Source organism: Sus scrofa, chromosome 4 (assembly GCF_054392235.1).
Source record: "Sus scrofa isolate SSC_HxYL_T2T_F1_AM1 chromosome 4, Sscrofa_HxYL_maternal_Yorkshire_Landrace_v2.0, whole genome shotgun sequence".
Lineage (NCBI taxonomy): Eukaryota > Metazoa > Chordata > Mammalia > Artiodactyla > Suidae > Sus > Sus scrofa.
The window spans coordinates 111,518,734-111,532,406 of NC_139386.1; the positions used below are offsets into that span (position 1 = coordinate 111,518,734).

The 13,673-nt window shown below is 46.2% G+C and overlaps 1 protein-coding gene across 6 annotated transcripts in view; it reads right to left on the reverse strand.

Moving 5' to 3' along the window:
- LOC110260341 (uncharacterized) overlaps positions 1 to 13,673 on the reverse strand; it is a 365,599-nt gene that overhangs the window by 148,003 nt on the left and 203,923 nt on the right. The gene's annotated exons all lie outside the window — the stretch shown is intronic.

Consider the following 13,673-nt stretch of genomic DNA (forward strand, 5'->3'; position numbering starts at 1 on the left):
CATATATAAAGCACTTAGAACAGAGCCTGGCCCATAGCAAGCTTTCCAAAATGTCAGCTGTAAATTATCCTTACATGCAAATAATGCCTGTAACATAGTCTATTGTGTGATGGGCCATAATATACATTATTTATTCAAAGAGCCTTCATTTGTTGACCATTTATATGGCTTCCATTTTGTTTCTACTATAAAGAATGCTGCAATTATTCTAGTGTATACATTTTTAGGGGGTCTATTAATAAGGAAAGAATTATTCAAAATGTAATTGCTGGATCGAAGTACCTATACACTTTAAATAATGATGGATAATAAAAATTTGCTTTCCAAAGAGGTTACTCAATTTGTTTCCACCAATACCGTATGGTATGGCTGTTTCTCCTCACCATCACCAGACCCCAAATTACTTCAATGACCATGTAATAGTCTACCATAATATGTGCCATAATTTATTTAACCAGTTTTCTTTGTTGAACATTTAGGTTGTTTCCTTTTCCCCCTTATTATAAACAAGATTGTGGAGAACATTCCAGTAGATAAATCTTTTTCACACATTCATGATTATTTCCTAAGAATAAATTCCTAGAAGTAGAATTTTTGAGTCACAGGATTTACACATTTTAAAGGATTTTGAATATATAATACCAAATTACTCCTCAGGAAAAAAAAATATATCAGATTATACTCAGAGGCAGCATCGGCAAAAACCTTTATTATGGAACATTTCAAAAATATACAAAAGAATAGATAATGTTACAATGGCTCCCCCAGGCATCCATCACATGGATTTAATAATGATCAATTTATGTCCAGTCTCCTTCATCTACAATGTTCCCATTTGGCTAGATTATTTTGAATCAGATCCAAAAGGGATGGTTTTAGGGTACTTTCCTTTGAGCAGCTGAAGATTCGGAAGACAAATGAAAGTCCCCTTTTTTAGAAGGGGTCCTGGTGGGAATCTCTAGTGACCAAAGCCCAGGTCCCTGGCCAGGGGAGGATCTCACTGAGGGCAACAGGGTACATTGTGTTTATTCCCTGCCCTGGGGGAGCCATTGATCTTGCAGGAAATGACTAATTCCGCCCACTTCTGGGGGTGTCCAGGGCTTGTTCTGAGTCCCTGTATTCTCCAGCACACGCCATTCTCCATTTGAATAAAGCAGAGGTAGATAATGCAATCCATCGTAAGAGCAAACATTATGAGTTGTGTTTACAGTGACTGCACCCAAGCGGGAGGCTCTTCTTTGGTCTCTGTTGAAATTTTCCAGGCTCATTGAATTTTGTAATACTGGTTGGTTACCTTGCATCCACTACAAGTCATACAATCTTGGGACAGAAATACAAGCAATTTCCTTTAATAAGAAAGTACAGTGAAGGCTCAGTGTCTTCCCAGCTCTCAGGGCATATTATGTAGGACTGTACCATGAAGCACACTGCACTACTGCTGAGACGTGGCTCTGAGGGGAAAGAAAGAGGTAACCTGAAGACAGATGTCAGTCAATTTGCAGATAAAGAGCAGCAGGAGACCTGTCTTCTAGACCAGAATAGTAAGTGGAGGGAAGATGAATACTCAATGCTCATTTCAAAATGTCAGATTCAAACCGCCCTCAAGAGTTCACTGCGATGATTCCCAAGATACTGTTTTAGCTCCAGAGGTCATCCAGCCTCGCTTTAAATAATCCCCATGATAATGCATCCATCACCAGAGTGCAAAGGAAAGGCCATAGCAGTAAGGAAGACAGAACTGGGTTTGAATCAAACTCCACCATCTAATTGCTGAGCAACTTTGGGCAAGTTACTTGGTCATTTGTTCATTCACTCACTCACTCACCAAAAAGGTCCTAAGCACCAGCTGTGTGCCAGAGGTTGTGCCCAGCACTCAGGACTCCACTGGAGTGAGACACCATCTGTCCTTCAGGAGTTTACAGTCTGGTTGGGGGAGTGTCGTGCTCTGACAAGGGTTAGGAACAGAGTGACAAGGGAGCACAGGGGTGTTGGGTCGCCACCTCCATGGGGGCTTCCCAGGTGAAATCCGAAACCTGGCCTGATACACAGAGGGCAAGGAGAGACCAAAGCAAGAGGTAGACCACTCCAGATTGGTGGTGGCGGGCTTAACAAGCAAGGGAACTTACTCAGGAGGCTTGACTTGGGCAGCAAGGCAGGGAGGTTTCCACCCCCACCCCTCAGAATCTTAGAAGTTTATATAGCAAGGCCATCCCTGGTCTGGTCACCCAGTCTCATCACCGCATTACCATCTCAAGGCTGTATCCTTGGGGCAACTTCCGGGAGCGGGCGAGGCAAGCAGAACCCACATTTCAAGGACGGGGGGGGGTGCAGCTTGCCCGTCAAACCAATGGTCACATCTTCTTAATGACCTCCCCCAACTGTGGTAAAGAGGGCAGGGGTATTTCTCGCGAAAGAGGCATCTCAGCTAGAATCAGAGAACCAGTGGGAGTCAGCCAGCTGACATGAGGGCAGGTGAACAAGGAGATGGATGTTTGTTGGTAGGAGGGTCCTAGACAGAGCGAACAGCCTCTGAAGCTTCAGAGAAAGAAGCACATTTGGGGAATTAAAGTTGTCAAGAGTAGCTGGAGTGTGGTGTGCCAGGATTGGAGTGGCAGGGTGACATTGAGGAGGTAGCAGGAGCCAGATCTTGAAGAGACATCCAGGGCAGAGTCAGGACGATTCAGGAAAGTGCAGAGTTTCAAGGTTGACAGCGACAGGATCAGGTGGCTGAGATAAATCCTTGGCTGCTGTGCAGAATGGACTGGAGAGGGTGATCCCTTCGGAGGTGGGTGGGCCAGGGCAGTCACAGGGGAATAGCGCCCCGTGGGCTATTTCACAAGTAAGCACCTGGACCAGGTGATGCGGGGATACAGCAGGTAAAGGGAAGAGGGACCCTGGGGTGATTGGGTAGGTGGTGGTGCTCTTGGGAGAGACGGGGTGGTCACAGGGGTGGCACAGGGCAAGAAGGGGAGTTTGTGCTGAGTTTGAGGCCAAAGAGGTTCCATGGGCAATTGCGTACATGCACCGGAGACTGAGGAGGGTGATGGAGCTTGATTGTAAGTTGTCAGTGCACGGGGGCCCGCTGAAGCCACACGAGCAGAGATGATCTCCAGGAAGGACATTCAGTCAATGAGGAGGAAAACAATCTCATTCATGAAATGGCCAAGGTCACAGGTGCAAGGGACACGCAAGCTGTCTTGTGTGAAACGCTGAGGAGGGAGCCTGGCGCTGGGTCAGGGGTGGGTAGGTGATGGCAGGGCCCTTCTCTTGGTCTCCCTGTGGCCTACAGGACAGCCCTTTCCCACCCCAGTGCCATTTTCACCCTTTCACCTGCCCGCCCTCTTCTTGGCTGCCTCCTTGGTTTAACACCAGCTCTGAACATCCAAGTCTGCCCCCCATCCCTGCCCGCGTTCCAGAAAATAAACATGGCCCTGACCTAAGTAAATCCTGCAAGGATTGAGACGTTCCCCACCCTAGTAGGGTTCGAGTCGGAGCCTGGGGCGGCCTGTCGCTCCACGGGTGGATCTTAAAGCCATGGTTTGCTTCAGGATACAGAGGAGAGAAATCTGGTCAGGAAACTCCAGAAAAGCATTTCTCGGCCATCTGTCTTCCCCTGAAAGGCAGCCAGAGATGGCTCACCGAGTCGTGTACGGCAGCTCGGCAGCTCAGTTGGAAACGAACCACAGCCAAGGTGCCAGGGGGCGGCGTGCTCCGTGTTTGGTGACAGCAGCCGGCTGCCAGGCCGCTCCCGGGGTCAGCAGGACCAGATTATGTGAGGACAGGAAAATGCACTCCCCAAGCCGTCCCAGGAGAGTCCATTGTTGAAATTCACTTTCCATTCTGATGGGATGTGGCTGTGCTGCATTGAGAGCCAAGCCCCGAGTCCAGGCAATGGCAGGCCCCCTGGCGCTAGCTTTTCCCCTTGGGATTCATTGAGACCAACCATGGACCAAATAGACTCTTGCTGCCGCTGGAGGAGCCTCGGTGCCTTCTGCAATGCCCAGCTGCCCCAGGGCCTCAAAGGAGGCATTAACTCCTCTTCCGTGGAGTCTATGGAAAGTGGGCTGACTCAGTGGAAAGCCTGAATCAATGCACTGTGCTTCCAAGCAAGTAAAAGGAAAGAAAAGCACAAACAGGTGTTGCTCTCCAGGAGCGGCAAATGTTTATATTTATAAGAAACCTTTCTGACTCCCTCCTCACCACTCTCCTCTCCTGACATCAGGCTGCAGCACCGCTGACTCTATTCTTGGCAGAGCACATGGCTTTGATTTGGAGCCACATGCAGAAGGCAAGCATCCTACTCTTTGGTTTATTGAACTGGATCATTTTTCATTATGTGTATCAAGGGGCAATCTTGGCTGAGCTAGCCAGTCATTGCAAGTTATTATCTCTCTCTATGTGCACCCATTCCTATGCATGGGGCTTGGACTATGTAGCTGGGGGAGGAAGAAGGCAGGGGTTTCATGGATCTGCCCTCCATCTCCCTCCTGGGCCTGGGGTTGCTCACTGCGGGGGGTTAAGGATTTGAAACTGATGCAGTTACTTTCACGGAAGGCTCTGTAAGATTCTGGACACAAGTTGGGATGCTTAGGACCCAGGGGACATGGTGTGAGTAGAACTTCCCACTGCCTAGAACTCAGTGCCAGCCTGAGGACTGTGGCCTTGGAAGGCTTCCTCTAGTAGCTTGATGGGTAAGTGGAAGTCTGAGAAAGAGATCATGCAGGGAAGCCCCCCACCCCCACAGTTGCTGCCGCCCAAAACCTGGCCCGGGGCCCAACATCAAGCCTCTCCTAGAATTTACCAAGGGGGCAGATTCTTCTTGGACCAGTGAAGGGCTCACCCAGGATCCTTGCATTTGGAGTATAAACAAATACACTCCCAGCCTGGACAAGCAGGAGGCATTTCTTCCCATCACTCAGATGAGGGATTTTGATCTTATTTTATTTGTTTGTTTCTTTATTTTTGGTCGAACCCATGGCAGGTGGAATTTCCTGGGTCAGGGACTGAACCTGTGCCACAGCAGTGACCCAAGCTGCCACAGTGACGCCAGATCCTTAACCCACTGTGCCACAGGGGAAATCCCGGATGAGGGATTTGTTTAACCAAAGCCAGGACCTTGAGTGTGCTGCCTCTATGGGAGGTCCCAGGGGGTAGGGAGGGGGTGGGGGCAGAGAGGCTGGTCCTGGGGGGTGGGGTTGGTCTCGGGCAGGAGGAAAAGAGGAGGGAGGAGGAAATAGTCTCAGACGGCTACTTCGAGTAACCAGTATTGCCACAGACAGAAGTTCATTTTCTTTACAGCCGAGCAAATTGATAGAGACAATTGTGTGATTTTTCTGAGGAGGAATCAGCAAGGCCAGAAAAATCTACCTCTAGGAAGGGTTTCTTTCATTCCGCAACTGGTACACAGCTGAGGGACCAAAACACTCCAAATTTTAAAAAAGGCCTAAGACCAACAACTCCCAGATACCCTAATGCCTGTTTAACAGTAACTCTCTCAATGTGGTCCAGGAGTTCCCTTCGTGGCTCAGCGGAAATGAATTTGACTAGTATCCATGAAGACGCAGGTTCAATCCCTGGCATCGCTCAGTGGGTTAAGGAGCCAGCACTGCCATGAGCTGTGGTGTAGGTCGCTCAGATCTGGCATTGCTGTGGCTGTGGCGTAGGCTGGCAGCTGTAGCTCGGATTCGACCCCTAGCCTGGGGACCACCACATGCCATGGGTTCTGCCCTAAAAAGACCGAAATAAATAAATAAATAAATAAATAAATAAGGTCCAAATGCCAGCCTGTATGAGACGTCCTTGGGATGCTGGTTAAAGATGAAATTCCTTGGTCCCACCCAAATCCACTGAATCAGATTTCCTTGGGGAGAGCCTGGAATTCTATTTTTCTGCTACGTTTCCAGAAAATTACCATGCACACTAAAATTTAAGAACATTTTGTTTATACCTTCACTGTCTAATACAGTAGCTACTACTACCCACTTAGGACTAATTAAATTAATGGAAATTAAAGACAATTTAAAAATTCACTTGCATCATCACGCTAGCCATACTTCAAGCATGCAGTAGCCCCACGTGACTGGTGGCGACTGCACTGGACGGTGCAAAACATTTGCAACATCACAGAAAAGTCTGTTGGACAGGGCTGGCTGTAAGGAACGTTGTAAATATGAGTTAGAAGTTCACACATTTTTCTATGCTAATATTTGAAGTTTAATCATTTTTTTTCTATAAAAATGCTTCTAAAGAGTGAGCTTTGCCTTGGTTGGTATTGATCGGTGAGGATGTGGCTGTCCCTGTGGGTCACCTCTTTCCTGCCTTTTGGCTGAGTCATACAAAGCCTCTGCAGGAATTAGGTGAGTATAACCAAATACACTAGCCCAATACATCTCTGTCCCTCTACTGGGACAGTGGAGTCTTTGTGCAAAGCCAGAGTCTCCCATGGCTCTGGGCCAATGCAAACCTGGGCCAGTGCATGTGGCTGGGCAAGTGGACTGCGGTTGGGACTTCAGCTCCCACTTGCCCCCTCAGCCAGGCACCTTTGCACAGTGCACAATCTATAAAACCTTATATGGAGGCCCTGAGTGTGGAGCAGCTTTAGTTGAAGTTGCAGATTTCTTTATTCAAAAAACACAAAGCTTGAAAAAAAAAGTTATATATATATATATATATATATGAACAAGTCACTTTGCTTTACAGCAGAAATTGACAAAACATTGTAAATCGATTATTAAAAAAACAAACACACACACAGGGAGTTCCCATTGTGGCTCAGTGGTAACAAACCTATTATCTGTGGGGATTTGGGTTTGATCCCTGGCCCCACTCAGTGGGTTAAGGATCTGGTATTGCTGGTGTGCTGCAGTGTAGGTCGCAGACCCGGTCGGATCTGGCAGTGCTGTGGCTGTGACATAGGCCAGCAGCTGCAGCATTGGGAAGGGACTCAACTAAACAGAACATCCAGTGCAGCGGGGTGCAGAGAGGTGGTGGAGGGGTCGCTTTCATTCATGGACATTAACCATCTGGGGGTGGGGGCGAGCAAGGAAGTCCTCTTAGACGTCTGAGATGATACAGAAGAAACCCTAGGAGCCAAGGGAATGGGGTGAGGGGAGGCCGAGTAAGCAGAGGAAACGGCAGGAGTGAAGGCGAGGGCAAAGCAGCATCGTGCTTGGGGAAGCTGCGCATCTAAGCTGCTGTCACTGGAGCTAAAGGGTGAAGAGCTGGAGATGAGGAAAGAGCTCCAGGCGGAGGCTGTGGCTCGAGCCACAAAGCTGGGGCTTTAGCCAGCTTCGAATGGGGAGTCAGGGAAAGGCTTTCAGCTGCTCAGATTGTCATTTTAAATAGACTGTTTTGAAAAACATATCAGATGTTATATTTTTAGGTTGCTTTTTATTTTGTCTATATAGTTGAGCTTTACAACACCCCCTAGAAAAGCAAGATAGGAGTTCCCATTGCAGCCCTAAAAAAAGAAGAAAAAAGAAAAGCAAGATAGGTATTGTTTACCATTTTACAGAAGTGGAAAGGAAGGCTCGGAGAGGTGGTTTCACTTGCTCAAGGGTCACATAACCCATGCCAAGCATTGAATTTTTTTTTGGTCTTTTTTGCCATTTCTTGGGCTGCTCCCGCAGCACATGGAGGTTCCCAGGCTAGGGGTCTAATCGGAGCTGTAGCTGCTGGCCTACACCACAGCCACAGCCACTCACCATCCAAGCTGTGTCTGCGACCTACACCACAGCTCACAGCAACACTGGATCCTTAACCCACTGAGCAAGGCCAGGGATTGAACCTGCAACCTCATGGTTCCTAGTCAGATTTGTTAACCACTGAGCCACAACCAGAACTCTGAGCATTGAAATTTTTTAAAAAAATTATTTTAACTTGTTTTCTAATTATAAAGGCAGTGTGTGTTCATGAGAAAATATAGGAAACTGTAAAAAATATGAAGAAAATAAGATTCACCTATAAATTCACATTTACTATATCTGTTTTATTGCATTAATTTTCAGTCATACAATTATTTATACCACAAATATAAATTATGTATCCGTATATAACAATGTAGATATTATACATTCTATGTATGTTATATATACTATTTTCATACGTTAGGATTTTGTATCCTGCTTTTTTCACTTTACAACTCTCCATAAGTAACATTACAGGTCTTTGGATAGTGTTTGGAAGGAAGATTTTCAATGGTTGCATGTAGTGAAATTTCTTTAGTTAATTCCTTGTTTGGGACATTTTTAGCTCGCTTCTGGTTTTTTGCTAATACAAATATGCTTCATTTTTTTTTTTTTTTTTTTGGTTGGGGGGGGTGGCCATGCTCGAGATGTGTGGAAGTTCCCGGGACAGGGATTGAATCCACACCACAGCAGCAGCAACATCAGATCCTTTACCCACTGAGCCACCCGTGAACTCCTAAACATGCTTTAAAGAATATTACTATTACCTTTGGATACATTTCTTTTAAAAAATTACCTGTGTCGGAGTTCCCACTGTGGCACAGTGGAAATGAATCTAACTAGGAACAATGAGGTTGCGGGTTCGATCCCTGGCCTTGCTCAGTGGGTTAAGGATCCAGTGTTGCCGTGAGCTGTGGTGTAGGTTGCAAATGTAGCTTGGATCCCACGTTGTTGTGGCTGTGGTGTAGGCCGGCAGCTGCAGCTCCAATTAGACCCCTAGCCTGGGAACCTCCATATGCTTCCGGTATAACCCTAAAAAGCAAAAAAAAAAAAAAAAAAAAAATTACCTGTGTCAAAAGTATGACCCACTTTAAAGCTCGTGATACATGTGGCCAAACTGCCCTTCGGAAAGGTGGAACCAGTTTGCTCTCCTACCAGCTGGGTGTGACAGTGTCCTTTTTACCAGAGAGTCGCCTCTGGTCACGGCTCAGCACAGTACAAGCACTTCCCGTGATTTTGTTTGGAGGCTCCAGAGGTAGATGGCAAGGCAACCAGCCCAGGGAAGCAAGATACATAGTAGCTGCTGTCTGGGCGGGGAGGTGCCAGAACAGCCCCAGGAAGTGTGCATGGAGAGGTGAGGGTGAAGATAACCGCACCTGGTCAGGACTCTAGAAGGGCATGCCTGGCCCTTGGCGAGAGGACACGGGACACCTGCCTTTCCTTTCAGCCGCCTGCAGCGAGTTAGCCCTTCTGCCCAACATGTTCCCAAAGCTCTCGGTGCTTCATGAGGAGGGTTCGTTTGAAAGCTTTGGGTGAACACAGGAAACAGATTTGTGTTCAGAGCTAGAGAGAAGCCCTTGTTAACCAACAAGTCCCATGAAATGCATCCTCCTGATCCTAAGACCCATTTAAAGTGATTTAATAAAATCAAGGGTGTGAGGGTGTATTTGATCACTGGGTCTTACTTCGCCCTTTTTTTTTTTTTTTTTTTTTAAATGGCCACACCTGCAGCATATGGAAGTTCCCAGGCTAGGGATCGAGTCAGAGCTACAGGGCTGGCCTACACCACAGCTACAGCAACTCAGGACTTGAGCCTCATCTGCAACCTACACCACAGCTCATGGCGATGCTGGATCCCTACCCCACTGAAAGAGGCCAGAGATCGAACCTGTGTCCTTACGGGTACTAGTCAGATAAGTTTCCACTATTCCACAACAGGAACTCCACTGAATTTTACTTTGAATGAAGGAAAGAATGTGGTTACCAGGGGAAAGGGAAAAAAAGGCTTGTGCTCAAATGTGGAGAAGACCCTCCCAGGCCTCAGTCTGGGTGGGGTCTGATCTGTGTGCCCCAAAGCAAATGGCCTGTAAATCGCTGTGTCATGGCTCCCTGTCACCATTCTAGTTCCCTGGAGGAACTGTACACCAGAGAGAGCAAACATGTCCTTCCAGGGTTGCCAGAAGGGCTAGGGGACAAAGTGAGCCTTAGATCCCAAGGCTGCGGAGGTGCAAGGAGCTGAGAGGTGACCGCACTAGAAGGTGCCGTAGGTGGGGTGGGAAGGGTGACTGCGGGCAAGGCATGGGCCACCTCAGGGCTGCTGCAGGACAGAAGGGAAGAACTGGGGTATCATGGGGAGCAAGGTCAGGATCCCAGGCCCCCTTCTCTGCCTTCTAGTGGCCATTTCTTTTTGTTTGCTCTTGTTCTTTTTCCACCTGTCTCCAGTTTCCTATTTCACGTGGCCCCCAAATAGCCATCTTGACCCCCAAGTCAGCCTGAGCTTTCAGCTCCAGGATGCTGCAACAATCTGACGACACCCTCTGTGTCTCTCAAATCAAATTCTTTTTTTTTCCCATATATTTACTTTTTATTGAATTTGTTAATGTCACAGAGTTCTTGCACTGCCAAACCATGCCTGAGAATTCAAAGAAAGAAACAGTATCATGGACAGCCTCATCCACCCATCATACGGCATATTAAAACTTGATTCATGTGCATTTTGGTAATTTCACAATCTTTTAAAAAGTCATAGCAAGGGTTGGAATTTTTCAATCTCCTGCAGGTCTCCAGGATTCTAGGACAGTATGCCGTTAATAACAGTTCCACATATTCTTCTCAGTTCATTCTTCAACAACATAACCCCAGCAAAATTTTGCTGGAAAAAAATGCATATTTTTCAGGGAAAACATGTAGCTCAAGATCCAGGAGATTTTTTTTGTTAAAAGATTGTTGGTTCCCAAACAAAATCTTCAGATTAACCAAGAATCCTTTGTTTCTCAATCATCCAACCTCTCCTTAGCTGGCTCAGCTACTTAACCAAATCTATTAGAATATAGGCATCCCGCCTACCACCTCAAATAATGCCAACATTATTGCCCAGATATGGTTGGCAGGTCCTGAGGGGTAAAACTGCAACCCTCCTAGAAGTGCGATTCCTGCACTGTCACCTTTATCAAGACTCAACTCCTAGAGAAAATTGCTCCCACATCAGGATAGTTTTATTCACCCATTTGCTTCACTCCTGCCAGTAGCAAGTCTGCAACTCCTGCACTTGGCAAAGGGATTTATTATAGAGAAACCCAGACTCTGCCTCAAGTGATAACATGCCACTTTGAAATATTTCTAGTCAACCAAAGATACAAAACTGGGAAATTACCAGACTATCGCATCACATGGAAAGACTTTTGTCAGTAATCCCGGGTAACTTCCTGATGAAATCAAATTCTTGAAGAGAGAAGCCGACTCGGCCTGAAACATCTATGAATGGTCTCTGCCCCCAGGTCAAGTGACGACCCCGGTCCCTCCATCACAGATTGTCATTATGGGGGACAGATGGGTCACATGGCATAGAGGGCTGCAGGCTATAGTCAATTACAGAATGTTTGAAGTGGAAAAAGAATTTCAGTTTCTCTCTCTCTCATTTTTTTTTTTTTTTTTTTTTTTGTCCTTTGAGGGCCGCATCAGGGACATATGGAGGTTCCCGGGCTAGGGGTCTAATCGGAGCTGTGGCTGCTGGCCTACACCAGAGCCACAGCAATGCCAGATCTGAGCCGCATCTGTTACCTACACCACAGCTCACAGCAACACCAGATCCTTAACCCACCGATCGAGGTCAGGGATTGAACCTGCAACCTCATGGTTCCTAGTCGGATTCGCTTCTGCTGCGCCACAACGGGAACTCCTCAGTTTCTCTTTTAAGACAGCCTCTGAGTTTTCGTTGTGGCTCATCCGCAACAAACCCGACTAGTATCCATGAGGACGTGGCTTTGATCCCCGGCCTCAACTAAGTGGGTTTTGGATCTGGTGTTGCCGTGAGCTGCAGTGTGGTTTGCAGATGTGGCTTGGATCCCATGTTACTGTGGCTGTGGGGTAGGCTGGCAGCTGCAGCTCCAATTTGACCCCCAGGCTGGGAACTTCCATATGCCACAGGTGCGGCTATAAAAAGATCGCATGCGCGCACATGCGCGATGCGCGTGCGCCCACACCCACACCCACACCCACACACACACAACAGTCTCACATTGCCCATGAGACCAAACCAGGGGAAAGATCAGGAAGGGAGGGGGCTAAGGCTCCTCTAGGCACACAGGTCAGGTGCACAGGAGCAGAGAGAGCTTTGGGCTTAGAGTCAGAGGACCTGGGTTCATGTCCTGGCTGGTCTGCCTGGGAGCTGGTCTGGTACCAGCTATTACATCACTCACAGTCTCAGTTTCTCATCCAGGGAAGGCAGATCCTGCTGCCCTTCCAGAGAGGGGGTGAGAATAACATGATATCAGATACAGGAAAGGGAATTTTCAATTACAAATCATAACCTCTATTGCAGCCCCCAGACTACAGAATGAATTCGTGGCTCTTAATGGCCGTGATCTTGCTGGGCTCTCCAGAGAATCAGAGGAAGACAGGTACAACTTGTTCTAGGTTAAAGCAGTTCTCAAAATTCACCATCACATGCTCCCTTTACACTCTGAAAAAAACCAAGGACAATCTATGTGGGCAATAGTTACTTGCGATGCTCAAAGTTAAAACTAAGACTGCAAAAAATACGTACTTAGTAATTCATTGTAAGAAAATAATAAGCCATTAACTGTTAATTTGAACTCGTATTTTTATTTTAAAATGGCGATATTTTCTGAACCAAAAAATATCAAGCAAGAAGAGTGGCACAGTTTTACATTTTTGCAACTGTCTTTAATGTCTAGCTTATTGCATTCAATCTGTTGGGATATGTTGTTTTGGTTGAAATATATGAAAATCTGGTCTCCATACATGTAGAGTTGGAAAAGGGAGACATATGTTAATAGCCTTTTCAGATTATTATAGATGCTCTTTAATGCCACACCCACTCAATGAGCAGTAGTTATTTAAAGATAAGTTGCAATGTGGAATCTGAAATCCTATCAATGAACTCTTCATTCCTTGTTACATGAAAATCCATTGGTTGGTCTTGTACTATAAGTGGATCTTTTCCCAAAGCATGATTTTGCAGCATCATGAATTGGTCATTTGGAAAATACTGGTTCAATGAGTTATGCAGATCATCTAAATAATGACACATTTCCTTAGATGACATTTTTAAAAATCCCATTCATTAATTTTATAGCCAATCTCATTAGAAACATCTTAGAACACTAGCAAGCTGCCATGCTCAGAGTTGTGGATGCAAAGTTTTCCAAAAATTTAAAATTTTTGTTTAAAGGCCCAAATTCTATCATTGGCAACAAATACTGTCAGTTGATTTCTTTGATGTGACAGGCTCACTTTGTTCACTTCAGAAAATTTCTGCCAAACACCCAATTCTGCACAACCATATTTTGTCTATCAGGGCTTCTTTCAAGTAAAAATGGTGTTCCATTTTTTAAAAAAGGCTAGTTCAGCTCACAACTCAAACCCATCACGCAGTGCTTTTCTTCAAGCACTTTTCTGGAACCATCATTCTTTGGCATACAGCAGAACTGCTTTATGCCTAGTTCTCAATTTGTTACAGAGACTATTAAAATACATGCACTCAGGGTCAGGATTAATAAAATTAATAATTATTACTACTTCGTCAAGAACATTCACAAGCGAAACTGGCCACTGTTTTCAAGGTGACATTCTAGAAATGACACATTTCTTTATTTTCTTAAGAAAATTAACTCTGGGAGTTCCCGTCATGGCGCAGTGGTTAACGAATCCGACTAGGAACCATGAGGTTGCAGGTTCGGTCCCTGCCTTTGCTCAGTGGGTTAATGATCCGGTGTTGCCGTGAGCTGTGGTGTAGGTTGCAGACGC